The sequence below is a fragment of the Mesoplodon mirus genome (genome assembly GCF_964341445.2).
Source record: "Mesoplodon mirus genome assembly, chromosome: 2".
NCBI classification, from domain to species: Eukaryota; Metazoa; Chordata; class Mammalia; order Artiodactyla; family Ziphiidae; genus Mesoplodon; species Mesoplodon mirus.
The window spans coordinates 190,134,687-190,162,624 of NC_138977.1; the positions used below are offsets into that span (position 1 = coordinate 190,134,687).

General features: G+C 37.9%; 1 protein-coding gene across 2 annotated transcripts in view; it reads right to left on the minus strand.

The window, feature by feature from the left end:
* Window positions 1-27,938, minus strand: part of PRKG1 (protein kinase cGMP-dependent 1) — a 1,245,509-nt gene that overhangs the window by 492,104 nt on the left and 725,467 nt on the right. The gene's annotated exons all lie outside the window — the stretch shown is intronic.

Below are 27,938 nucleotides of genomic sequence, written 5' to 3' on the forward strand. Positions count from 1 at the left end.
GTGGCTGAGCTTAGTATTGATTTCTTTACTGTACCCTGTTCCTGTAAGACCAAAATCTCTACTAAGCCTCTTCCTGGAATCCTTTTTATCAAATCACCCTCAACAAGAAGGACTCTTCTGATGCGAAGACTCCACCTCTTGAAGACACTTGAGGGAGATAAAGTGACCACTAATCACTCACTTGCTTTTTCAACTCTATCCTATATGGAGAAGTAAAAATCAAAGTATAAGGCCATAATAAATCTCAGATTATTGGTCCATCTGTAGTGACATCAAGGAGAACTCTGTAGAAGAGTGTATCTGCCTCCTGGATACTACCACCTAAAAATCCTATACCCATCCAGGGTTTTCCTTCAGCATTTGTCTCAAATTTATTTATGTTCTTCATGCACAGTGAATCAGGAGTTATGCCTCTATACATCACCTCTCATCTAGTAAAACGGCTTTTCTTATAATTTCTACTAAGATGATAACTTACAAGTTTCAAATTCTATCATTTCGTGGGCTTGTGAAGAGTTACGTTTATTCTTCTTGCCTTCAATTTGCTATCATCCCAGTAAAATCTAACTATTAGCATAACTCAACTGAACCTGCTTTTACTAAGACTGTCAATGATTTCTAGTTTCCAAATCCAAGTGATTTTTTTCCTCGGTACTTCTATTATTAGACATCTCTGCTGAATTTGATCATGCCTTCCATATCAAAAGAAATTTGTTTCGCTTCCTTAAAATCTTGCCCTCTGTACCCCTTCCCGACCATCCTTCTGATGTTCTTTATCAACACGGATTCCCAGTTCTTTATCAATCATTACTTGTTGGTGCATCTAGGGGTTCCATTCCTAGTCTATACCTATGTACTGCTCTCTTATTTACTGATGGCTCCTAAATCTTTCACTCAGACTTCTCCTTTGAGTTACAAACTTATATATTCAAGTTTATGTTGCATGTATGCATATGTTGCATATATGAACAGACAACTTAACTCAACATGTGTTTACTCATATCCATTTTCACATGTAGTTTCCTTTCTCCTCTTGATTCTCTACTTCTAGAAAATTGAATACTGGGAGTTCTGAAAATCTTAACTGCTAAATTTTCTCAAGTCTAGTTTTCCCTCTTCAGGCCTAACTGATACCGTTCTAGTTCGAGGAAACATTTCTAAAAACAAGGTCTATGAAGACAGTCTTCATCAGAAGTACCAAGTTGGAGAAATAATAAAAATGCAGATACCAATTTGCTGGGGTTTTTTTTAAGTTAAAAGTTTACTGGATACCATTTAGTATAGATCATTTGTAAAGCATTTTAAATTAAAATCTTAGCTTCTAACTTGGAATAGCCCATTTCTGTGTTTCCAAGGTCTAATCTCTAGTTACTTTGGGAACATTTCCTCCCAGAATAATTGACAACTGAATTATTATTTCTCAATATAAACCTTACCAAAAGGTTTTTTTTTTTTTTTTGCAGTACGCGGGCCTCTCACTGTTGTGGCCTCTCCCGCTGCGGGGCACAGGCTCCAGATGCGCAGGCCCAGCGTCCATGGCTCACAGGCCCAGATGCTCTGTGGCACGTGGGATCCTCCTGGACCTGGGCACGAACCCGCGTCCCCTGCATCGGCAGGCGGACTCTCAACCACTGCGCCACTAGGGAAGCCCCCAAAAAGTTTTTGAAAGATGAAATACATTGTGTGCTCTTGACCATATATCTAGTTACTCTTTTAAATTTAAATAGGTTTAATTTTTCCTCTTTAAAAACGTTGCCTATCAGGGAAAAGCATAAGAAGTTTTAATCTACTTTGTTTTTTTCCAAACTGGGGGTTACTTGGATTGTGATCAGAATTTAAATAAGAACAATAAGTTTGTTTCAGAGATAAATATGTGTGTATTTAATGGACTGCAATATTTAAAGAGAAATTTATTGAGGGCTATGGCCAAAAAGTTTGAAAGCCACTAGTTTCATATATTGCAACATATAATTTAAATAAAGGACACTTATCATATGAATTCTTAAAGCAAGCCAAAAAAATAAAAACAAATCTTTGTTTTTTCTCCCTTTCCACTTCACAGGAGTAAAGTAACTCTCTGAAAGGTCGAAGTCTAAAATATGTGATGTGTAGTCCCTTTCTTCTCAATTTTCAGTAAATATACATTTTCCAATGGTCATTCATATTTGCACTTCATTACTTTTGAAGGCCAGAGCCTTTGTAACATATTTAAACAGTAAAAGTCATTAAGACAGTACAAAGCAATACAAAGGCTGGAGGCTACAGGACTTGAACTATTATTGCTCTGGGTTGAAGGTCTGTGCCCTAGCCTGAGGACACACCCTTGCAACAGCTTCTGGAACATCACCTTGTGAAAACCAAGCCTCTCAGCTTACATTTTCACCACAAAGGTAGTAAGCTCTCTTAAACAATAGACCCTAATTGTCTAAATGCACAGAATTTGCAAAACCCAGAGTGAACCTTGTAAACTGCAGACTTTAGGTGATAATGTCATGTTGGTTCATCCATTGTAACAAATATACCACTATGGAAAGAGATGTTGATAATGGGGAGGATATGCATGTGAGGGGCAGAATGAAAATGGGAAATCTCTGAACCTTCCTCTCAATTTTGATGGGAACCTAAAACCGCTCTAAAAAATAAAGTCATATATTTTTTTTTTTTTCTTTTCTTTTCTTTTTAAAAGGGGACTTTGACAGTATTTGAAAACACTGCCAGTTCTCCTTTTCAATAGCTGATGACTAGTTTGAATTACCTGGGACTTTGGCTTCTCAATTTACCTCATTCTTGCCAGAGGCTTTTAAGTTATTTTATCATTCAGATAAAGTGTTTCATAAATGAAAGGCAAGCCATCTTTTCACCCCGCCACTAGGGATAATGAACCCTAGTAGAATATTTGAGTTGCATATGCTGACTTTAGCTTGGAACGTCTTTCCTTCTGTTCTAGCCAAGCTTTGAACAGGGGCATGCACTAGAATGATTCTGAAATATAGAAAAGCATGAAAAGCTGAAAAGGTTCCATTGCATTGGACAAAAGGACACTATCACATCTGCCTAGTTGCAGTCCAACACTTTAAACCGTAAATTTCTCAACATAGAGGGAGGAATCTTTCCATGTTGCTGACTGCCTTTCTGAACATATGTGGAGCAAGATGTGTTGTTTTATTTCTATGCCAAACCGCAGATGATCATAGCTTGGTTTTAGAAGGAAATAAAATGACTTTCTAAGAGATTTGTAATTCTAGAAGGGCAAAAAAGAAAGTTCATGCACAATTCCAAGGTGCAACATATTTAGCTAGACTTTAGATTTGGAAAACAGTCTTGTCCTCACCTGCATGCTCACTTGTGGCCCACTGACAACTCTTTCTGCCTTGTCATAATGAAGCATCACCTTTGGGTGGATGAGCTTAAAGTATACTGAAGCTTCTAGAAGTTGCCTTTCCCACTCTTCTGTTCCATGCCCATAGCACTCTTTTTTTTTTTTTTTTTTTTTTTTGGTCACTCTAATAATAGCTAATGCTTATATTGCACTTTCTGTGTGTCAGGCACTGTTCCAGATTCATTCCATATAATAACTCATTTAATCTTTATAACAACCCTATGAGATAGATCCTCTGTGAAGTAATAGATTCCTTCCTTTCCTCTTTGATAGCCTGTGAATTCTTTGAGGGTAGGGATTTTGCGTTTTTGCTTTTGATCCAAAAAATGCCCAACAGAATTTGTTGTTGTTTGTTTGTTGTAAATAGCATATTTCCAGAGGTGATCATTTAAAAGAACTTTCTGTTTACTCAAGAAAAAACTTTCTCACCGGTTTATTGATAGCACACTAAAAGAAAACAACTAGAGAATAGAATTATATAATGCATCATGGTACTAAATAAACAGCAATTTATGAAGAAAAGGACTGGGGGGAAATAACGTTTATCCACATACTGTCAACATTTTCTCAGCTTTTATGAGATGGGAGGCTGAATACGGGAGCAAGTAAAGTATTTGCCAAAGCCAGCCAGCTAGGCTTTGTGAACGCAGCCCTCAATCCAGGAATCAAATAAGATCCCAATGAAGAGTAACATTTATTCACTATTATCAACAGAAAACATTGAAATTAATTAATTAATTCAGTAAACACTGAATTCTAACAGGGCAAATTACTGAGTCTATGGGTTATTTAGAGTTACAGTAATATAGTGGAAAGAGTAGACATTTTAGAATCAGAGAGAACTAGTTTAAATCTGATTTCACCTCTTAAAAGCTCTTTAACCTTGGATAAAATATTTAACTGCTCTTAGTCTCTCTTTTTTGTTTTTTTGCAAAATGGGGATATAATCTACATTGCAGAGTCAGAGTAATATTAAATGAACTGACATATGTAAAGGATATGATCTATAATCGACGCTCTATAGACTGGTGCCTACAGTCATCACTGTTCCCTTTTCTCTTCTCTTAAAATGCCAACATCAAGCCATTCCTTGGCTCGTATTTAAATTTCACCAGATAGTAGCCAACCAGAGAAAGAAAAGACTGCAATTTTACTTTATTCAGTAACTTGAGTTATTAAGCTTAAAAGTGGCTCCAAAAATGTATTGGTACAAATAGAGCTTTCTGTGCAACATTTGGAATTATATCATTTTTCCTTTCCTTTCCTTATTTCACTCCTGACACTGGAGGTAGCCACCACCTGATCGTTCCTTACCTTATTCAGTCTTAACTGAGGCACCATCCCTAAACAGTTTCAGAAGTTGGAAAGAAGGGATGATGAACATTTAATAGGTATCACCCTTTTGTAGCAAGGTTTCCTGACAAAGCACCACAGTTGCTGAGTAGATGTGATAAAGGTTATGTCAACACAATGCATGATGAAGGCTTTTATTATTCTTTGTACATAAAACAGAATAATTCTACTGTTTTTGCATCAAGCATATTTTTGCGAGGTATGTTTTTTACTTATAAAGTATTTTCCATAGATTTATAACATCTTCCAATTCATTTCTTTTGAAGCTTATTTTTAAAATAATTTGGGAGTGTTATAGTCAATGTTTAGTTGGTACCTGTGCAAAGAGAAACACAGAATTAAATATTTAGCACTTTCTCTCATCAGTGGGTAAAAGGAAATCCCTAATTTAATGTACTTCTGAATGATCTATGACTAGCATTCTATAAATTCTACATAAAGTTTCCCAGGTGAAGTGTGCTACATTGAGTATGGAAAACAAGTTTCTATAAACAGGGTCTCTCTTTTCCTTCTATGTGGTTAAGTTTTAGACTCCAAAGGTAATATTTTTGAAATAGGACAAAAGTCAACTACTCATCAGAGAAAGACTTTAAAACTGCAGAGAAGACAAGCTATCAGTTCTGCTTTTCATTTTTGTTACATACAGCAATTCAGAAAGAAGCACTTATCTCTGAGGGCACATGGGCTTCGTCTGAATTGAGTTTCAAATTGGGCCATGATATCAAGGCATACATATTAATGAATACTCTTTTAGGTCTCAATATATTAAAACATAACAACGTCCTTGAAACTCTTAATTTCAAAAGGCAATCATATAGGTTGAAATAGTCATTTACCCTTAGTACAATTATACTCTACTAGGCGACATAAATCTTACAGCCAGCTAACAACCCACTGAACTGCTGTTCTAAGCTGAGAGGATGTAAGGTATAGATTCGAGGAACTGCCTCTACCTTCATCTATTGGAGAGGTCTCGGCTTCATTCAAGTAACAGAAGTTCCTAAAACTAGTGAGTATAGTCTGCCAAAGAAAACACTACTGTCAACAGAATCCTGGTTCAACTCATTAGAGCCTATTAGACTGACATATACTTGATCCTGCCTATAGTAACTGCCAACTCAATTCATCAGGTTTATTACAACACCTCAAAATATCTACCTTATATAGACAGAGGCTCAAAACAGCATGTTCAGGTATGGTGACCACATATTCATAAACATCAACTTAAACAAGTTAACACCTACATTTTTCTCAACACCAAAAGAAGATAAGAGTCAAAACCTGAAGCTATCATATTTTCATGAAAGAAGCAACTTCTAAACCAAGGGCTGGTGGAACCATAGAATATGGTTGGAGAGATACAGAACAGGCAGAAGGAATTCTGCTTGTTTACTTACCATGAACTCTCACTTTGTATGAGATGAAGATTTAATATTAAAGCAATCCTAGACAAAGAAATAAGTGAGATATAACTCTATTATGTCTATGAATGTTTTACAACCCCAGACTATCAACAGTGAGAAAGTGTAGATAGAACTCTAGAGATGACTCTACGCATATATATTTTTTCTATTGCTCTGCTTGCTCCATGAAAACAAACTATACTTTTCCATAGAGAATATTTGCCCTAGAACCAAAAGGTAGCCTGGATTTAAATGCTTTCTTTGCCATAGGGGTACAGCATTTTGCCTCTCAGATGGTTGGTGTAATAATATGCAAAATAGATATAACCTCATCTAGATAATGAGTTTGTTACAAACTATAAAGAAATTATTCCATGTAAAAACACTATTAGGGCTTCCTTGGTGGGGCAGTGGTTGAGAGTCCGCCTGCCGATGCAGGGGACACGGGTTCGTGCCCCGGTCCAGGAAGATCCCACATGCCGCGGAGCAGCTGGACCCGTGAGCCATGACCACTGAGCCTGTGCGTCTGGAGCCTGTGCTCCACAACGAGAGAGGCCACAGCAGTGGGAGGCCCACGTACCACACACACAAAAAAAAACCCAAAAAACCACTATTAAACAGTAGATATTTAATAAGTTTTAACAAAATATAAAAATAAATATAATTACACAGTAAGTTCCTTGAGGGCAGGGCTCATGTTTTATATTCTCCATATTAACTAAAGCACCAGGTATGTTATCTTGCAAATAGAAGGTGAGTATTGCACAGTTTGGATTCAAATAATAAAAATCACATGAAAGATTTTTGGAAGGGAATTTTGACGGCAAACATCCATAACTGAAAACTATTTCATGAATAATTTAATGTTATTAACTTGCATTGACATGAAAACTCTAAAGTATAATCCTGCCCTGAAGAAGGCAAGGCAAAACATACATGCTTACAGCTAAACTACTTTATTGAAAATGGCAAAGGTGGCCCCTGGAGAAAATGCATCAGGTCAGATTATACGGTTACAGAGTGAAGATTCAGTAAAGCATTTATGGTTAATATTTAGAGTTGGGATTTCACACATGGACAACCTGATAACATAAGAAAACACCACTGGTAATATTAACAACAGCCTCTACTCTGTCTATGCTACTGAGCCGGTTAAAATATTTAGGGGAAAAAAAAGATGCATTATTAATTCAGTTAGCAGCAAATTGTAATGGGGGGTAAGACATGTGTACTCATGCACTGAAGACAGCCCCTTGATACCTTGTCCTGCACTTGAAGTAATGAATCCAAAGTTAGATGCTCAGTTTATTGTGGCAAATAATATGGAATTTCCACAGCACTTCCCTACCAAATATTTTTCTTGTTTTGGCTGTGGCTCTGAAGCAACTGTGATGGGGGGAGGGGGAGTCTCTGTTATTGGGGAACATTCCCCAAAATCCACTTGGATTCAGTGTAGTTCCTGATCCCTCCTTTGGCCCATGAACCTAGTTCTTTTTTTTTTTTTGTGGTATTCAGGCCTCTCACTGTTGTGGCCTCTCCCATTGCGGAGCACAGGCTCCGGATGCGCAGGCTCAGCGGCCCTGGCTCACGGGCCCAGCCGCTCCGCGGCATATGGGATCCTCCCGGACCGGGGCACGAACCTGTATCCCCTGCATCGGCAGGCGGACTCTCAACCACTGCGCCACCAGGGAGGCCCCATGAACCTAATTCTTGATATTAAAGTCCTAGAGTACATTTAGGTAGTATTTATTTTAAAGCTAGCACCACCTACCAGCAAAATATTGTGCTAAATACCATTTAGGGCCAAAGAAGATGGTTAGGGTTAAGCCACAAACCCTGCCACCCTCATTTATTGAGTTTTCACCCTTGGTAGATGCTTTAGTAACCATCTCATTGAACTTTCACCAAGTCCCAGCAACACCATTTTTACTGATGACAAATGCACGGCTCAGAGAGATCAGGTCACTTACCCAAACCCATAATCTAGCACCAAGAGAGTACTGATATAACTATTAATAATGGTGATTTTGGAATAAGAATATTAATAGTTTAAAAGCTCTGCTGTGTCACTTGCTAACCACGTGACCTTTAGCAAATTGATCTTCACACCAATTTGTGGGGTCATGTGTCTTTGTTTCCCCTGAACAGCCTTGGTTTATACCTGTTGTCCCAGAGTATGTGCCAATAGTGCTCCCTTTTTAGTTTGGACAATAAATTATATAGGTGTCCCACCGCTAAGGATCAGCTCCTCCAAGTATAGACCAAGGAAAGAAAAGCACTCTCCTCATAAGACTTGTTGAGAGCCAATGTCATGATAGAGGTAAATCTCTTAGCACAGGATACGGCACACTATTAAAAAAAAAAAGTTTTGTTATTATTACTCTTATCATTATTATCACCTCATGATACAACATGAGCATGTTCTGCTGTTTTAAAAGAGGTAGAAAATTAATTCCAGCTGAGTCTGAGAAGACTTGTAACTGGAACACTAAGTGTACAGTGTCTGTGTGTAAGAGATGCAGTCTGTATGACATAAAAAACTATAAGTAGGGACTGAATTATGGAGGGTCTGGTTGGTCAGGATGAAGTTTGGTTTCATATTTTCCGGGGAAACTAATGAAGATTTCTAAAATGAAAATCGGTATCATTATATCTCTCTTTCAGGGAAATAACTCCTACCGCAGTATCTTTTTTTCCCTCCCCCTCCCCATCCTGCCTATGCCATCACTCCCATCCAGTCCATCACCAAGTCCTCTCTTGGCCACTTACAAAACAATACCAAGTATATGTCCTTCCCTCCATCTCCACCACGAGCCTCCTTGGCCTGATCACCACCATCTCTCATCTAGAACATCCAGTAGCCCTGGTCCTCACTGTGCTTCCTGCTTCCACTCTTGTATGCCAGCCTCAGGCTATTCATCACAGAGAAGCTAGAATCCTTTATTTCCTTTTTTTCAACTTTTTTGGGGATGATTTTAGATTTACAGAAAAGTTATAAATATGGTACAGAGTGTTCCAGTATAACCTTCATCCACTTTTCCAATGTTAACATCTTACATCATCATGGTATGTTTATCAAAACTGAGAAACTGGTACATTCCTATTAACTAAACAGCAAACTTTATTCAGATTTCACCAGTTTTTCCAATAATACCCTTTTTCTGTCTCAAGATTCAATCTAGGATATAATGTTGCATTTAGCTGCTGTATTTCTATAGTCTTGTTCAACCTGTGACAGCTTCTCAGTCTTTCCTTGAACTTTCGTGGCCTTGACAGTTTTGAGGAGCACTGGTCAGGTACTTTATATAATGTACCTCAGTTTGGGTGTGTCTGATGTTTTCTCACGATTATAGATTTGAGGGATGATTACCAGAAGTGAAATGTCCTTCTCTTCATATCATGTCAGGGGTAATGTCTTAGTGCAGGCTGCTCTAACAGAAAACCACAGGTAGCTTATAAACAACAGAACTTTGTTTCTCATAGTTCTGGAGGCTGCTGCAAGTCTGAGATCAGGGTGCCAGCATGACTAAGTGAGGGCCCTATTCTGAGCTTCAGACTTCTTATCTCTTCACGCAGCAGAAGAAACCAGAGATCTCAGGACCTCTTTGATAAAAGCACTAATCCCATTCCTGAGGGCTTTTCTCTGATTTCCTGATCACCTCCCAAAGATCTCACCTCCTAAAATCCTTAGGTTTTCAACTGATAAATCTTGGTGGGACACAGATTCAATCTATAACAGTACATGACATTCATTTATATGAATGTCTAATATGACCAGACTCATATCTGGTCATGTTAACCTCTATCACTTGGTTCTGGTGGTGTCTGCTGAGTTTCTTCACTCCAAAGTTACTATTTTTCCCTTTTCATACTCTGTTCATTAGAAGCAAATCATTAAATCTAGCCCACGCTCAAGAGGAGAGGAATTAAGCTCTACTTCCTGGAGGAGGAGAGATCTACATTTATTGTTTTGAATTTATCTGCAAGAAATATTTGCCCCTTCTCCCATATTTATTTATTTATTCAATCATTTATTTAATTATGGATTCATAGATGTCTATTATACAACATGATATTTAAAATATAGATAATACAGTATGTTATTACTTGTCTGCTTAAAATGCCCCTGTGGCTTTCCCTTACACTAAAAAGAAAATCCAAACTCCTTACCCCTCTGACAAAACCTACAAACTATACTTACTTGTCTCCGACCACTCCCTACCCCTCCCTTCCAGCCCACAGAGCACAGCTACATTGGCCTTTGCTTGAACTCTCCATATTGTTCCCTTTCCTACCTTGCAACTTTAAACTAATTGGTCTCTGCCAGGAATACTGTTATCTCTGATCTTTGCATTCAGGTCTCAGCTTAAAACCCACCTTTGCAGAGCAGCCTCTCCTAATTACCTGCTCCAAAATAACGAATCAGTTACACTCACTCATACTCTTTTGATAGCTTTCATTATAATTGGTAATTATTATCATCACTCTAAGGTATCAGTTTGCTGTTTGCTCCCTCCTATCCTTCCCACCAGAACGTAAACTGGGTGAGAAAAGGAACTTCATTTCAGCACTCAGAATATCTACGGCATAAGAGATGATAAACGTTTGATGAAAATATACATAAACAAATGAATGAAGGGGAGGACTAAGAGATCTGAGACAGGAAGAGGGATTAGAAAAACACTATAAAAATCAAGGCAAGGCTTCCCTGGTGGCGCAGTGGTTGAGAGTCTGCCTGCCGATGCAGGGGGCACGGGTTCGTGCCCCGGTCCGGGAAGATCCCACATGCCGCGGAGCGGCTGGGCCAGTGAGCCATGGCCGCTGAGCCTGCGCGTCCGGAGCCTGTGCCCCGCAATGGGGAGAGGCCACAACAGTGAGAGGCCCGTGTACCACAAAAAAAATAAAAATCAAATAGAAAAATAAACAAGGCAGAAGGCAAGGAAGACTTACATGTCTAAGGCTTATAATTTGCTGTCCATGCTGTTGATCATAGGCTCATCATTCTTTCATTTCTAAAGATGCTTCCCTTCTTCCTTGACGATCATAAATCTCATACTCTGATTTAGGGAATTGCCAACAAATCTACATTTATATGATATCATCACAGTGACTAGTTTTCAAAGATGATTAGCTGTCCCCTAGGCTCTGTATCCCCTCCCTAGTTTGACAATTCCTTCCCTTGGCTTCCCCAAACTTCTGCCACTGCTGACAAACTACGGCCTAAGCTTATTCAGATTTCATCTATTCACAGGAACAGAAGCAGACACAAAGAGTTGGGGGAGGGAGGCAGAAAGGCGAGGGAATGCCTGTTTTTTGCCTTCTATCTGCTTTCCTGGTCATTTTAGGCCTGAATCTGCTCTATTTTCAGACCAAGGCACATTGCCCTGAGGGTGCTTTCATGGGAAGGACCAGTTGGAACCCTACTGCCCATCAACGTGTTCACATTGCCTGCCAAGCCCTCCTCTCTGCATACTTTAGAGAAAGCAATGTTTTTAGCGAAAACTGTCTTACATTTACTTCAGGGGAAGTCAACAGAGAAAGGAAACCAAAAATTAGGTAATAAAGCACTACTTTTAATTCCATCTTAAACCCATACTGATTTTCCTAAGGGATATAATAGCAGTAGAAAGATGCTTAACAATAGCGCTGGATGAAGACCTGGCATTTCCCAGCTGTTAACACAGTAGTGCAGTGGGTTATTAACAGACTCACCCGTCACTGTCAGAATATTATCTGGGAGGTGCCCTTGACTGCTTGCAATGCCCTGTTTGTATCTTGACTCTGGGCTCTGTACCTTTCTTTCCCTCTGCCTGTAATACTCTTGACCTCATTTTTAACTAGTTAGCTCCTATCCATACTTTGGGTCTCAGCATCGTGTTGTGTGGAAAGTTGGTTTTTATTTTGTTTTGTTTTTTTGTGACACTCTTAAGAACTAATAATAATAGCACCCTGAGCTTCTTATGTTCTGGCAGTCATCACACTTTATGAATAGTGCTTGTTTATTTTCTAGCTTTCCTGCTAGACTCATAGTTCCTTGAAGGTGGGGAATGGGTTGATCTATTTATCCCCAGCTCTAGGATGGAAGTATCAACTCAGAATAGGGTATGAGTCAGGACTCATTAAATCCTGGACTATTTAATCAAAAGATAATTAGAAAATATTCTTACATTTTTACTTCCAAAAAGCAAGCTCCTCAAAGGAAGGCACTCAATCACAGGATGAATGTTTCAATGTGCTGTTCACGGTTAAAATCCAAGTATTTGCTGTTATTATGTCCCAAGTACAAAAACTTAAAATTCACAGGATGCTTTCAGTCTGCACTGTGTCAAGGTTTCCAAATGAATAATTGCTATAAACTGAATGGCTGTTATTGATTTGTTTGGTTTTTGAAAATAATGTTATTTTTAATTCTTTCCCAGTTTTATTAAGATATAGTTGGCATATAACACTGTATTAGGTTAAGGTGTACAACATAATGATTTGATATATGTATAAATATTGCAAAATGATTGCCACAATAGGCTACTGTTTGTTTGGTATTTGATCATGTCCTCTCCTTTTAACTTACTTTCAGCCTATCCATTCCTAATGAAACATGTGTAGAAACAGGATCTGAGCAACCAAACAGGACTCTGAACTTTTCTACTTTAGAATATTTAAAAGAAAAAAAAAATGCATAAACAGAAACTTGATCAATCAGCATTCTTTGCAAGGGCTGCTTTTTCCTTCTTTGAACCCTTAACCTATTGGAGCAAATAAGAAAAACAACCTGAGAAATCCTGCATTTCCATGTTGCTATTTACCTAATATTAATACTCCTAGAAAAATATAAATTTACCTTTTCCACAGGTTATTTTTAAGCTTGCTGCATTATTACCTATAAATGATATTTTATGAGAAACAACAAAAATCACAAATAATTCCATTTTTATAATGGATGTCAATAGGAAAACAGAATTCAGTATACAGGCAGCTTTTCTGGAGCAAATCCATTCTGTTTACTGGGGACTATCTTATTAAATATGCTTCCCATGAAACTGGAAGAGCATCACTTGTCCTTTTAAAGAAGAAAAGCTACATAACTAGGTAAGCAAAGAAAACAGCTTGCTGAATAATGCATAGTTCTTAGTATTAATAACTCAACGGCTATATCCATACTGATTCTAACAGTTCACATAGTGCTTGTTACCTAGGCAACCCAATGAATGATAGCAATTACATGGAAACACATGTTGTACTTGTTACAATACATCCTATTATAGTAAGGTTCGGGAAACCCGGGAGGCTCATCAATAGGCTCAGTCTGGGGATGCTGGCTTATCACAGTAAATGACCTGGAAACCTGTTTCCGAGAGACATCCGGGCAAAATGTTTAAAAAGATTTGGGGCAGATGGTTAGGTCCTAGAATACCAAAGACCTCACAGAAGTCTTGGGGTACATAAATGTCCAGATACCGGTCTTAGTTTTGAAAAATGTGTTTGAGAATGGTAGGGAACGCTATGTTTGACGAGAAGATGGACCCTCTCAAATATCCTCCAGGACAATTACCAGAAACCAAGGATAAAGGTTTGTAAACTAGAAGAGCTAGGTTTCTGACTGATAACATAACAAAATGTTTAATTACTTGTGGGAGGCAAATCCTCTCCTGCTCTCCCGAGGCAGTGGGAGATAGAAACTGACAAGAAGCAAGCAGTGGTAGCAGCAGGTGGTAGAAGAAAAGAAAACAGTGAAGTGTCTCATTTCACCAGGAGAAATAGTGATCAGGGCTCATCAGGCTGCAAACCAAAGAATATAGGACAGTCACTTTGAGACATGCTTGACATTCACAAGGCAAAGCCTCAGCCTTCATGGAAAGTGAGGTTTGGGAAGAGGAGATGGAATGGTTTGGCATCCTAATAATTCCAGTAGCTGTGAGCTTCCAAGACTCAAATTGTCTAATGACAAGTTTGCAAAAGGCCTGGGAAAGGAAAGCTCACACAAGCATATATAAGAACATCTATATTTTCAGTGATTATCATTAAAGGTAATATGCATATTAGCAGGTTTTCTAAGAAAATTTTCAAACATTTTCTCATTCTGATTGTCCATATCAGGGCTGTTTACATCATTCCCTCAGAGAAAAAGCAAGGTGTATCCGGGTGAGATGATAAACACAAGGGCGATATCCTCCCTCCCTTTGGATGAAAGGAAATCAATAGGATAGAAGATCTAAAAATAGTAACAATAATGATAATAATAATTACTATTTTTAACATGCTTTTTCTAATGTGGTTATTGTAAATTTACATCTCTCTAGGCTACTGAAACCCTCATTCTGTGGAGCAATTACATTTTAGTACACGTAAATGTCCTCCACATGAGTACATGCCTTCCACAAACTCAAATGGAGTGTGTCCCAAAGTGAAGTCTATCACAGACACAGAAAACAAACTTATGGTTACCAAAGGAAAAAGGTGTGGGGAGGGATAAATTAGGAATTTGGGAATAAAAGATACATACTGCTACATATAAAATAGATAACCAACAAGGACCTATTATATAATCAATATTTTGTAATAACCTATATGCAAAAAGAATCTGAAAAAGAATTTGTATATATATAACTGAATCGCTTTGCTGTACACCTGAAACTAACACATTGTAAATAAACTATACTTCAATAAAAAATAAATAATATTTTTCTTTTTTTTACAGGTGAAGTCTATAGATCACCCCCACTGAGGGCTTGATTCCAGATGTTCACTCCAAATACAGATTACAGAGCTCTGTGTCCAGAGTTTTTGATTTAACCCTCCTGGAGGGGACCCAGGTAATCTATACTGTAGCGAGTTCCTATAGGATTGCTGATGCATGCTAATCTGATTGAGAATCTTTTTAAGTTTGTCAATTTTTCTATGAAGCTTGACAAACAGTAGAAAACTGTACACTACCTAGTGGAGTGCTTTTTGTCAGGAGAGAGGATGAAGAGCACAGGGTAGATGAAGTCCAACAGTAAAAAAAAAAAAAAAAAAAAAAAAAAGACATACCTTGATAAAAGAAACCTCTGTATTATCCTATTCTCTAGTCTTCTTACTCATAGAAAACTGCAATTATTTGTTTGTTAGATATCCTTTGAGAAATGCCTTATAAACATACCAGTATAACATCTCATATATGTATACATAGCCCATTGCAGGGGGAGAGTGGTAAAAAAGAATGGGGACATACAATAGCATTGGCCTGTCACTTGCTCTTTTTCACTAAAACATATCTATAGTTGATTATTCCATAAGTACACATATAGATGTCCCTCATTTTTAAAACAGTTGCATGTAGTTCTATAAAAGACATTATACTTTTATATGATATATAGCTATAATAAATGTAATTCATCTAATTCATTGCTGAAATATATGTTGTTTCTAGCATTTGTGATTACAATGAACGATGCCTCCCAACATTTCAGAACTACTGCTCCAAGTAATAAGGGTAAGGATGGTTCAGTCTTTCTCTGACTACAGGAAGGTGTCATGATCATTATCAGTGTTATCTGCCATTCTCTGAAATGGGTGGTCCATACTGCAGCACACAAAAATTTTGCTCTTAGCACCTAGCACATCCTTCTGTCTACCTTTCTATGTGATTCCTTTACCTTCTAAGAAATTTTTTTCTGTCTTTCAAGAGATAAGAGAGAGACCCTTTTCTCTTCTAAAACCCTACTCTTTTTTTACTGCCCTCTTTTTTCATCCTCCTCTCTTTGCCCTGAATGTGCTTTAGTCTTCTACACGATTGAGGGTCACTGCAAGAGGATAACTGATGCTCTCCCATGCTGTAAACATGGGGTTTCTGGCCACTCTTTCTCTATGTGAAGAAATCCAAACATCTAATTTGATAAAGCACTATATAAGTGGAAGAAATAAAAATAACAGAGTACAAGGATCTATTAGATTTAAGTGGCTGTCTTTCAGGTTCTAAATAAAATTTGGCATTCTAAGTAATGTTTGGATGTCTTTTTCTGAACAGACACTGGAAGCTATATAATAATATTGCTGCACTGCACAAATACTAGTCTGATCCAATACTAATACGTCAAACATAATCACTTGCATTACATAAATCTATATGTGCCTGAGGTATGCATAATGTTTGTTTGTTTGTTTAAATTTATTTATTTATTTTTGGCTGCATTGGGTCTTCGTTGCTGCGCACGGGTTTCTCTTGTTGTGGCGAGCGGGAGCTACTCTTCGTTGCGGTGGGCGGGCTTCTCATAGCAGTGGCTTCTCTTGGTCGTGGAGCACAGACTTTAGGCACGTGGGCTTCCGTAGTTGTGGCGCATGGGCTTCAGTAGCTGTGGCTCACGGGCTCTAAAGCACAGGCTCAGGAGTTGTGGCGCACGGGCTTAGATGCTCCGTGGCAAGTGGGATCTTCCTGGACCAGGGCTCGAACCCGTGTCCCCTGCATTGGCAGGAGGATTCTTAACCATCGCGCCACTAGGGAAGTCCCTGAATAATGTTTTAGAGTCTGCAAAACTCTTTTATATTCATCATCCTACTTTTAAAGCTAGAAAATATTCAATCCATTTTAATACCCTACTGATAAACAATGCTTTTGAACTTCCAAACGTGAAATGGACCACTTTAAGTGTTTCCATTTAGCAAAGACTCATATATATCTTACTCCATATATATGTCTTCAGAGTGACAGTTGCAATGAGAAACAGCTTAAATTAATAGCCATCTCCATTTTACTTTTCTCCTCTGTGAGATAATTTAGTTTCTAGGCACTCTTTTCTTAAGTAAGCAGCCACAAAAGATTAGAAAAGAATTCAGCACAGTGGATTATCTTGGCAAAATAACATATTAGCTAAATGGTGTCTACTAAATCACCTGTGCCACTGGCAGCTGGTTTTAGTGCTATCCAATAAATGAAAAAATAAGCTTTTGCAAGGATTTTTCAATATTCTGTCATGTGGTTATAGATTTCAGAGCTTCCTCCTGTCAGTTTTATGCTGCATTTCTTTACAAAACTGACAGGCAGATTACAGGGCAAGAAAAGTTAGAAATATTTGGCTGGTGGTGAAATTAACAGAATTTTTCCTTTGGGGGAGTAAAACATTTATTCTAAGTGCAGAAAAATAAGTTACAGCTTTCTGGAATACACTATTTCTCTTAGTCAGACTGCCTGAAATCATGTCTGTCTCTTACTTGCCGTAAAACCCTGGGTACGTGATCTAGCCTAGCTAGAAAACTGTCTAGGTAACTAACTGTGCCTCAGTTTCCTCATCTATCAAAAAACCCTCAGAAGGTTATTACGGGGGTTGAACGAGCAGTTCTGTATAAAGCATTTAGTACTGTGAGGGGCAGTGTAATTGTAACAATAATAGCTTGGATTCACATGGCTCTCTTTTAGGTTGTAGGAATGCATATTAAATAATCTTTTAGAGCCACATTTACAAAAATACACCTGGGGTTATATAATGATATTCTATTCTATTCTATTCTATATATATATATATATATATATATATATATATATATATATATAACTAAGGGCTGTATATTAAGCCCTTAGTTTTCCAAATAATATTGTGAGTAAGCATTAACAGTGGACAATAATTTTAATCCATGGCTGGAAATGGAAAGACTATTGAGAGAGGAAAGAAGAAAAGAATAGAAACCTATTGCCACCGTGGTTTATCGTGATCTTTGCCGCTCTGGATCTATTTACTAAAGTATTTACTTCTATCTTCATTCACAACTCACTCTTCTCCCAATTTAACTTTTACAGCAGCCCATCTCATCTGCTTTCTCACTCAACCACCCACACAGTTACTGACGGCCACCTCCCTCATGCAGGAAAATTGCTGATGTCTTCTCCGGGAAGAAGGCAAAAAATGCTACACTTTGAGCTAAGCAATCAGAACTGCTTTGGAGCTACCATGAGGGAAACCAAAGGGAAGGGGATTTCATTTTGCTTCCTATGGTGCTGTTCTTTCTAGGAACTTAGGACTCTTTTCTACCTAAACAATAGGAATCATACATGCTTATACTCTGAGTGAAAGAAGGAGGTTGGAAAGTAATGGACAGCAGCTACAGAAACAGGAGAGAGAAAAAAAATTGTTTTTTTAAATCCGGGAGAAAGTATGTGAGTAAGGAAGGTCATCTTAGGAAGAAGCAAAGTCCTCAAATGATATAACCAGTTACTGAACCCCACAAAAAAAAGGACAATGTATCAAGGCATTAACAGAGGCTCGATGCTACTGTCCCTGGTGAGTAAGTTATTATGATGCTTCACTTGTAGGCACAGACTCGTGGTCAAAGATAAACTCATGTTTGTACCATTTCCTCGAAGTATAATTAACATTTGAATTTAGTTGCAATACTTAATTTAACTAAGAAATAAGTTTGGTTATATTTTATCCATGCTGTACTTAAATACTGTTCTCAAGAAATCATGCTTTGTTTTAAGGTCAGAGTTTAAGGACTAATCAGAAAATAATAAGATGTTCATTGAATAAATGGCCTGGCAATGATGTACTATCCACCAAGAAAGAGCCTTGCCCACATCCCACGGGTCTAGACAGAGAGGAACATGAAAGGCTGTCCGTTATACTGACTTCAGGTCAAATGCAATGTGTTAAGTAATAACATATATATACACATATATACATATATGCATGTGCATATGTATATGTGTGTATACATATACATACACATATATGTATATATGTGTGTATATACATATACACACATATATAAAATATATATGGAGAGACAGAGAGAGGACCTTGCATGGTAAAGAGAAATAACAGTCCCTTTTCTTAGTAATAAGGAAAAAAATTTCATCTTCTATCTCAGCAAGAGGGTCAATGGGTAAACAGTAGTTATATTTTCATTTTCTATATACCTCTCAGGAAATCAAACAAATCAAAAATGCATCTGGGAACTGTCTGCTCGAATCCTGTATTTTCTATCTTGTCTGACAGAACGGAAATTCCTTGCAGGCACAGCTGTTCTTTTGCCACAAATTCGAATCTGAACACCATAAATCCTCAGGAAAAGTTCCAGAGAAAAGCTAATAAAACTTTCTAGTGAAAAGTTCTACTAAAGCAGGGGTCACATTTCAGTTCACATTTAAACCTCACAGTGGCAAACGCAGTGCCTACCTTCCCCAGAGCACGTGCTCCATAAATATTTACGGAATAGGTGCTGAATCAATTTTAGCTGAATAATGAATAATAGCATTCCTAAAGAGTTATCAGGCCATTGCTGACCTGAAATGAGTGAGGTAAGTTTCCTTCCTGTCAGAGATGCATACATTTTCCTGCCCTCCTCCACCTCTTCCATCCTGTCTGCAGACACTTGCTCTCAGGAGGATTTCTTGGAACCTGGCCTCCCTGTGGAAGTCCTGCAGGTGAGAATGAATGCCTGCAACAATTGCTCAATCCTGACCTTTGCAGCAGACCCCAGACCACTAAACCAGCAGAGAAACTTCTTCTTGATTCTCCATGCAGGTATCAGCTTCTCTTTCCCAGACCCCTCACAGGCCACGGGCTAACACACACAGTTCCATTTTCAGAGCTAACAAAAGACTGAGCTCCAAAGGAATCGGTCATTGGAACTTCTCTATTTCCCTGCAGGCACTGGCTTTGTTCCTCAGAGCCAGGAGGGAATTGGCAAACACCTGCAGGTGAGTGAGAGGACATCTCTCACTGTACCACTGTGCCAGAAAGTGTGTGCAGCTATTTCAAGGTGAATGTCAGATGGAAGTGATGAAGATGATAAATGGAAGAATTATTACTATTCATTACTGTACCATTAAACTGCCAGGAAGAGAATTAGCAATATTTTTATATGACGGATAGAAGAGTTTGGTATTTTAAAATATACGCTCTATTCATCTACAAGAAAATCATACATTATATATGCATGAGCTTTCTGAAGATCGTGAATGAGTGGCCAAATATTTCTTTACTGTTGGATTCCAGACTATTTTTCTATCTGTAAATCAATATTTAAAATTTCTATGAAAATTACCCATTTTTGGCACTAGCATTTTGTTTTTGCAGAGACAGAGGGAGTGACCTAGAGAAACGTTGTAGGAAAACTCTCTCCAGTGGGAGGTGCATTGTCAGGGACCTCTCTGTGCTAGCAGGTAAAGGAGGTGAACTCCTGACACTGCAACACTCTGTAGAGTCCCTCGCATGCCAGCTGATTGCTGGGCGCCCACATAGAGTTGTTAAAGAGTTTCACTATCACCCTGGATCCACTCCCTTTCCCATACTGTATTGAATCATGGATGGACATCAGAAGAGAGCTCTCTCTCCCAGGAAGCTGGAATTGGTACCCAGAAAACAAATCATTCTCTCTGGGAAAATCTGTAGCAAGTAAATCAAAAGACTGTAGAAGAGCCCCTTAAATGGCAGTGGACTTGGGAGAGAAATCAGAGCAATCTGGTTCTTCAAGCAGAGTTGGTTGTGGGGGAGGAAGAAATATGGGAATAGAGCATCCTGAATGCATTACAATTGCCCATTCTTTGTTTTCCTGAAGATGACGGCATTACTGCATGTTATGGACTACACTGTGCCCCACCACCATCACCACCACATACACAAGTTCATATGTTGAATTTGCTGGTGAAGCCCTAACCTCCAATGTGACCTCTTTATTACTTTAAAGAGGCAATTAAAATTAAATGAAATATAAGGGTGGGGCCCTAATCCAGTATGGCTGCTGTCTTTATAAGAAGTGGAAGAAACACCAGGGATTTACACTCACAAAGGAAAGGCCATGCGAGGATACAGCTAGAAAGTGGCCATCTGCAAGTCAAGGAGAGAGGTCTCTGGAGAAAGCAAACATGCCAGTATCTTGATCTCAGACTTCTAGCCTCCAGAAATGTGAGAAAATAAAATTTGATTGTTGAAGCCACCCAATCTATGGTATTTTGTTATGGCAGCCCAAGCAGACAAATACATTGCTTGTGGGTTCTGAGAGGTAACAGCGTAGCATTAAAATACCATCCCCTGCTTTTGCTTATCAAGGTTAGAGTTGGTTTCTGTACTTGTACCAAGAAGCGCTAGTTACCACATTCCTATAAACATTGTAGTTTACATGTTTATCTCATGTGTGACTCTGGGGAATCTAATTGTTTGATGGCAAATTTGAACTGACACTCTGAAGTAATGTTTTTCAAGGATCGTTCAAATTGATAAAAAATCCAAAATACATTCTGTCACTCTGGTTTTTGTTGTTCTTTTTTAACAATCTGAGCCCCCAATCAAATATTTCAGAAAGACCTCTTTCCTGTAACTTGGTATAAATATAGGCTCGTTCTACAGGCCCGTCGAGCCTCAGAAGAGAGGTAGCAGCCTAACTTCTGAAGTGAATGGCAGTTCTGACATTTCTCTGAAGTTGCGTATTGGATTGTTCTGGTTACAGAAGAAAAGATTCACAAGTTGATAATCTTAAACAGTATGTCTTTTTCAGGGCTCTTACATTTCCACAGTTTATGAGGACACTTCCTTCCTCTGTGTTCTTTCCGATGACAGCCTGAAGCAGGAATAGGGAGCTGTGCTTCTTGCCCAATTAGTTCTGCTTTTCCACGTTTGAATAAATGGCCTCTGTCTGCCAGTGAATGCTCGAAAGTAGTAGTCTTAATGACATGCTGGACACGACTGTAAGCTCAAATAGGTATCCCATGTGCCAGACCAACACAGTGTTCTATAAGCCTGGATCCTCCACGGTCAAAGTTCAGGTAGGCCCTTTTAATAATAATGAATAAGTGGAATTCCAGCCAACTAAATATTTGAAGAGCGCACTTCCTGATTTAGTATAAGAACTCAGTGAGCACCAAAAATGATCAGGAAAATTCTCATTGCACTGTCCTATGGAATTCAGCCTAAAAATTATCCATATTCAACTACAAATCTACCATAAACCAAAATGGCAATGTTATCCAAGGTTGTCTCTGTACAATTTTTAAAAAAATATCGTCTGACAACAGAGCATTAGTTCACCCAATACAAGCCCTTCAAAGATAAAAATGAAGATATAAATTTTACCTGGATAAAAAAATGAAGATATACATTTAAAAATAAATAGCATTAGACTAAAATTTGAGTCTCTTTCCACTTAGGATGCTGCTTCTACCACAACAATTAATTTTACACAACAAGGGTAGATTAACAATTACCATACAAAATAAATAATGATCAAAAACAAATACATAATTTATTCCATGCAAGAATCCAATACAGGTGATGTTATTGCCATTTAAGTGATGCAGAAATGGAAGCACAGTGAGCTTATGTAATTTGTCCAAGGCTACACAGTGACTTGTTGAATTAGACAGCTGACTCAAAGCTCTGATTAAAGTATGTATTCTTAACCCCTTCACCCTACTGTCTCTCAGAAGTGCTGAGCACAGTTTGGAAGGGAAACTCTGAAGATCTAGATCCCATTACAAGCTAAGCCAGTAACCAGGCATCTGACCCTGGCTGAGTCCCTTGTCTTCCCTGAGCTTTATTTTCTTCACTTATTAAAAAAAAAAAAAAAAAAAGAATGTGGTTGGACTATACAGGCCCACCCAGGGAGAATGTTTGGCTCTGTCCAGTAAAAGTGATTCATCTCAAGTATAAGTAAATGAAATTTACTATTTGTTCATATTAAATACATTTTAAAATTTGGGAAAAATGTCATGGACCAATATTATTTTAGGTTTGAGAAATTTGGGCTCTTTCATTTTTATGGAAAATACATCATTACCTATCTAACTAGATGTATTTTAAAATCCTTATGTGATGTTTAACTATAGCCATGCAAATTGAAAAAGGAAACATTTTCTCAATTGCTTCAGTTTTTATACATTATAGTCCATCTGTTGCCACAGCACTGATTGTGATATCAAAATTGCAATTAGTTACACTCAGAGACAATCAGAAAAAAGGCCAAGGGAGACAGTGTCCAGGTCTCAATAACCTGTGATTACTGTGAAATGGGAAGTTTAAAATCAAGAGACCTGGTTTCAGGCTACAGTTTTGCCACTTATTAGCTATGTGTCCTTGGGAAACTTATTTAATGGAATAATAATTTAAGAGCTGAGTCAAATGATGTGTGGGCAAATCCTGGCTCTGCCAGTTAACATGGGCACACTGGTTAACTTCTCTGTGCCTCTGTTTCTTTAGCTATAAATTCAGACACTATGACTGTCTATCTCAGAGGGGTTGTTGGAAGGATTAAATAAAATGTTGTATTTTATAAAACATTTATCAAAGGACCTCCTTCTTATTAAGGGCTCAGAGTTAGGTATTATGACTAGTATCTGTATTTCGGGTGCGTCCATTGCTAAGTAAAGTTTTAAGTAACAGTTAAGTTTCTACATCTTTAAAATAAGGATGCAGTAGTATGTACCTCACATGATTGTTGTCAAGATCAGATGTGGGAAGCCAAAGAAAATTATTTTGTAAACTGAAAGCATTAAATTACCATTTGGTTGACATAAGTAAATTGTTATTATAAGATGACCTTGTAATTATTTTAAAAATATTTACTGAGTGCTCAGAATATAAGACACTGGACTAAGCACTATGAAGAATATAAAACAGATGTGCGTTCTATGCTTAAGTGATAACACAAGAATATCAGTACCTCTAATGACAGAAAATAATGGGTGTCAAATCCATACTCTAGTCCAAGTATTAAAAAGGATAGTCCAAGTATTAAAAAGGATAGTTCAAGTGCAAAAGATATCCTGGAGAAGGATTGGATAAGATTGGTAGTCTTAAATCTCTGCCATTATTATTCTATGTTTCTATTTCAGAAAGATGAAAGAAAGTCTAGTGACTCTTAAATCAAGTTTATATTTCTGAATCTGATCTTCAAAACCTTTTGTAATCTGATCCAAAAGACAATCTTCTATCGCACTACTCACTAACTCTTTATTGGTTTCCTCTGAGGGCATCCAAAACACCAGGTTCCAATTTCATGTCTTGACTATTCCAAGCTCCTGGATTGTTCTCTGGATCTTCTGTTCGTACATACTAGATTATAACCCATCCCTTAAATCCCAGCTCCATCAGGGAGTCTTCCCTGATGAGCTAGATCTTATCACTCTTTTCCATCTCTACACACTTTATTTACATATCTATTTTATCAAATAATAACCTGGAGGAATTATCACTGACCTAAAATAAAATGACACGGGTTCTGACAGCAGGTCTCCATTCTGATTTGGGGCATGCTATTTAAGGCCACAGGTTTCTTCTTATGTAAAATGAACTCTAATCTATTCAACATATAATAAGCACCCACCTGTGCTAATTAAGCTCTATCCTAGGGGCTGAGGATACAGTGGCAAAGAAGACAAATAACTTTCTGTCTATCTATGATTGTCTCCCTTTTAGCTCAGTGGTCCTCAAACATCAGCCTGCATCACAAAATCACCTGGGGAACTTGTTAAAACTATACGTATACACACACACACACACACACACACACACACACACACACACACAAGTCCCTGATGCAGTAGGTTTGCAATAGGATCCCAAATTTTGCATTTCTAAGCTGATGCTCATGCTACCGGCCCAGGGACCATACCTAGTCTATTCTAGTGGAATGTCTATCTTTTTCACTGCTATATTGCCAGTACTTAGAATAAATATTTATGTAATAAAAGAATAAATATAAGACACTGTTAATTGACAAGGGGGAGTCATACTTTTTCCTTTAAAGATGTTATAGAAGGAAAAGTACAATTCTACTAAAAGGTAGAAGGCTTTATATTATCAGAAATGTTAAGATAAGGAATGGTTTATATCCAAAGGAAAATGAACTTACTTCCAACCTAGAGAAAGGAGGAGGAAGATTAGGGACAACTTTGTGGAGAAGTATATTTGATCTATTCCTTGAAGGACCCATACATTTATTTAAAAAATGCCTATCATAGCTAAAAATATTTTTAGTAATTATCTTTGGAATTTGTCTAATTAATCTATGGTGAATCCTTTTTAAATCCCTCAAAGTCAACAGAATCTTTATATTCTGATGTAAGATTTGATATTTGGAAAAAGCTAAACGTCATATTTTTTGCCAAGTCTTGTCAGAAAGTCAGGTGATTTACCTGCATAACTCTGTTCTTGGTTGAAAACAAGGTATACATTTGAGTTAAGGCACCAATTTTCTAGTATGACTTACAAATGGAGCCATGAAACAATTTCAGGGCAGTAGTTTAAAAATCATTTTGAACACTGGAAGCCTTGATGGATTAAGTTTATAGTTTCTGAAGGTGATTAGTTTGAAGAATGGCCCCCATTTAGCCGTATGCCCTTATATATTTGTTTAAAAATCACTCTTAGTATAGTTGGTATTTTGATGTAGTGAAAGAACTGATGTCTGAACATGAAAGATGCCATGTACATTTTTCTTCAGATTGCATACCATGCTATAAATATCTAAAGTTTAAAGATTATGGAAACAAAGAAAGCAATGTAAAATGGAAGTTCTTCCAAGGCAGATCTGTGAAAAGTATGTGTTGGTACCAGGAGATATACAGGTTCCTAAGAACTCTTGGTAATTCTGGGCCACACAGTTTAATAATAAATATTAGTTTATTTGTCCTGCTCATTGAGCTATGTGCTGGGTCACACTGGACCTCTATGAAGGGGGGCTATATCAAAACATTCTTCTAGTTTGGAATACGGGAACTAAAGAGAACATACAAGGCCTCTGACAAAAAGCACACTCTTAACAGTCATGGCTTTTCCCTTCTTGATTGTCCCCAGAGTTCCTCAGCTACTCTGTTCACCCATCCTTTGAGCCCCGGGTTTCTTCCGGGTAGTGTCAGCATGTCCTAGCTCTACTAGGTCAGCATTAAAAGAGTAATAGATTTTTTAAAGAGCTCTTATACCTTTTAACAGAGTGTACTAAGCTTAGTTTGGCCTGATACAACTGAAAAAAAACCAACACTTCAAGTCTCTTTATTTAGACCAGTGATTCTTAAAGTGGGGTCCCCAGAGCAGCAGCAGCAGCATCACCTGAGAATTTGTTAGAAATGTAAATTCTCTAGCCCCACCCCAGAAATACTGAAGCAGAACTGGGGAGGGGAGGTGGTGATGCCCAGCTATCTGACTTAAGTAGCCATGGGTCTAGGTGGTTCTGACGTATGCCAAAGTGTGAAGACCACTGGTTTAGATTTTATCAGCAGCAGCAGTAAAGAAGCTCTTGCTATCGGATAAGCTGCATGGACTTTTATGAACTTTACAACTTATTCTAATAGCCTATTATCAGCCACTTGATAACTACATTTAACATACATACAATTACACATGTAATCGACATCTAAGTTGTCCTCGACAGAATGCATGTTAAAAAGTCATGGCTTGGGGCTTCCCTGGTGGCACAGTGGTTAAGAATCCACCTGCTAATGCAGGGGACATGGGTTTGATCCCACATGCCATGGAGCAACTAAGCCACTGCACCACAACCACTGAGCCTGCGCTCTAGAGCCCATGAGCCACAACTACTGAGCCTGTGTGCCACAACTACTGAAGCCCACGTGCCTAGAGCCCATGCTCCACAACAAGAGAAGCCACCACAATGAGAAGCCTGTGCACCGCAACGAAGAGTAGCCCCTGCTTGCCACAACTAGAGAAAGCCTGCAGGCAGCAATGAAGACCCAATGCAGTCAAAAAAAAAAAAAAAAAAAAAAGTCATGGCTTTCTTAGTAAAGAGATGGTATGAAAAGGAGACAAATGAACCTAAGGAACTTGTTTTTAGTTTTCTGAAATGATGCCATCCTCAACTCCCCTCCACCCCTGCCCCACCTCAAATAAAAGAATCAGGGCGAAAAATTACTATCAAGTAATACACTTTATCATTTGCAGATATAGGTTATCATACATCTTGAATGAATAGCTATGTCCAAGCCTGTTTTAAAGAACTATTAAAACACTTGAAGGTAAATGGATGCTTTGTCTGATTTGTAGCTAAACCCTCACACTCATTTCAGATCTATTCATTGAACTATGATACCCAAGATTCATAACACAATTTTTTGATGAAACATAAAGATTCATAATCTCCTCAAAAGGCATACGTAGAATAAAATGATTCTCTGCTTAAGAGTTAAGACTTAGGCTCTGCAGCAGTACAGTTCATAGACATGTAATGAAATCTATATATATAATTTTAATTTTTCTAAGGAACCACATAAAAAAAGTAAAATAAAATGAGTGATATTAATGTTAAATATATATTTTGTTTAATCCAATGTACTAAACATATCACTTCAACATGAAAATATAAAAAATTAGTGAGATATTTTTACATTTTTATACTTAGTCCTCAAAATCTTGCATGTATTTTACAAGTATAGTACATCTCAGTTAGAATGCTAAATTTTAACTGAAAATACTTTTTATTTAGATTTAATAAATTTTATCATTGCAAAAGTAGATTCCATACTCAAGTTGTTCCAAATATACTAAAAAGTTTTCCAAAAGCCTAAGTGAATATCAGTTTTTATATTAAAATTAATAAAAGTAATGAAATTAAAAGTTCAGTTTCTCAATCACACTAGCCACCTTTCAAGTCCTCGACAGGCTACAAGTTGCTAGTAGCTACAATATGGGGCAGAGACGCTCTGGAACTGTGAGGGACCAACCTGGGTAAGAATTCAGGCTTTGCCGGTTACCGGCTGCTTAGCAAATTACCTAGCCCTCTCCAAGCTTCAGTTCTATCGCCTGTTAAATAGGGGAAAGACCCACATTCCACATGTTTCAACTTCTGCCAGCAAAAATAGCAGCAGAATAGAAACTACAGTTTGT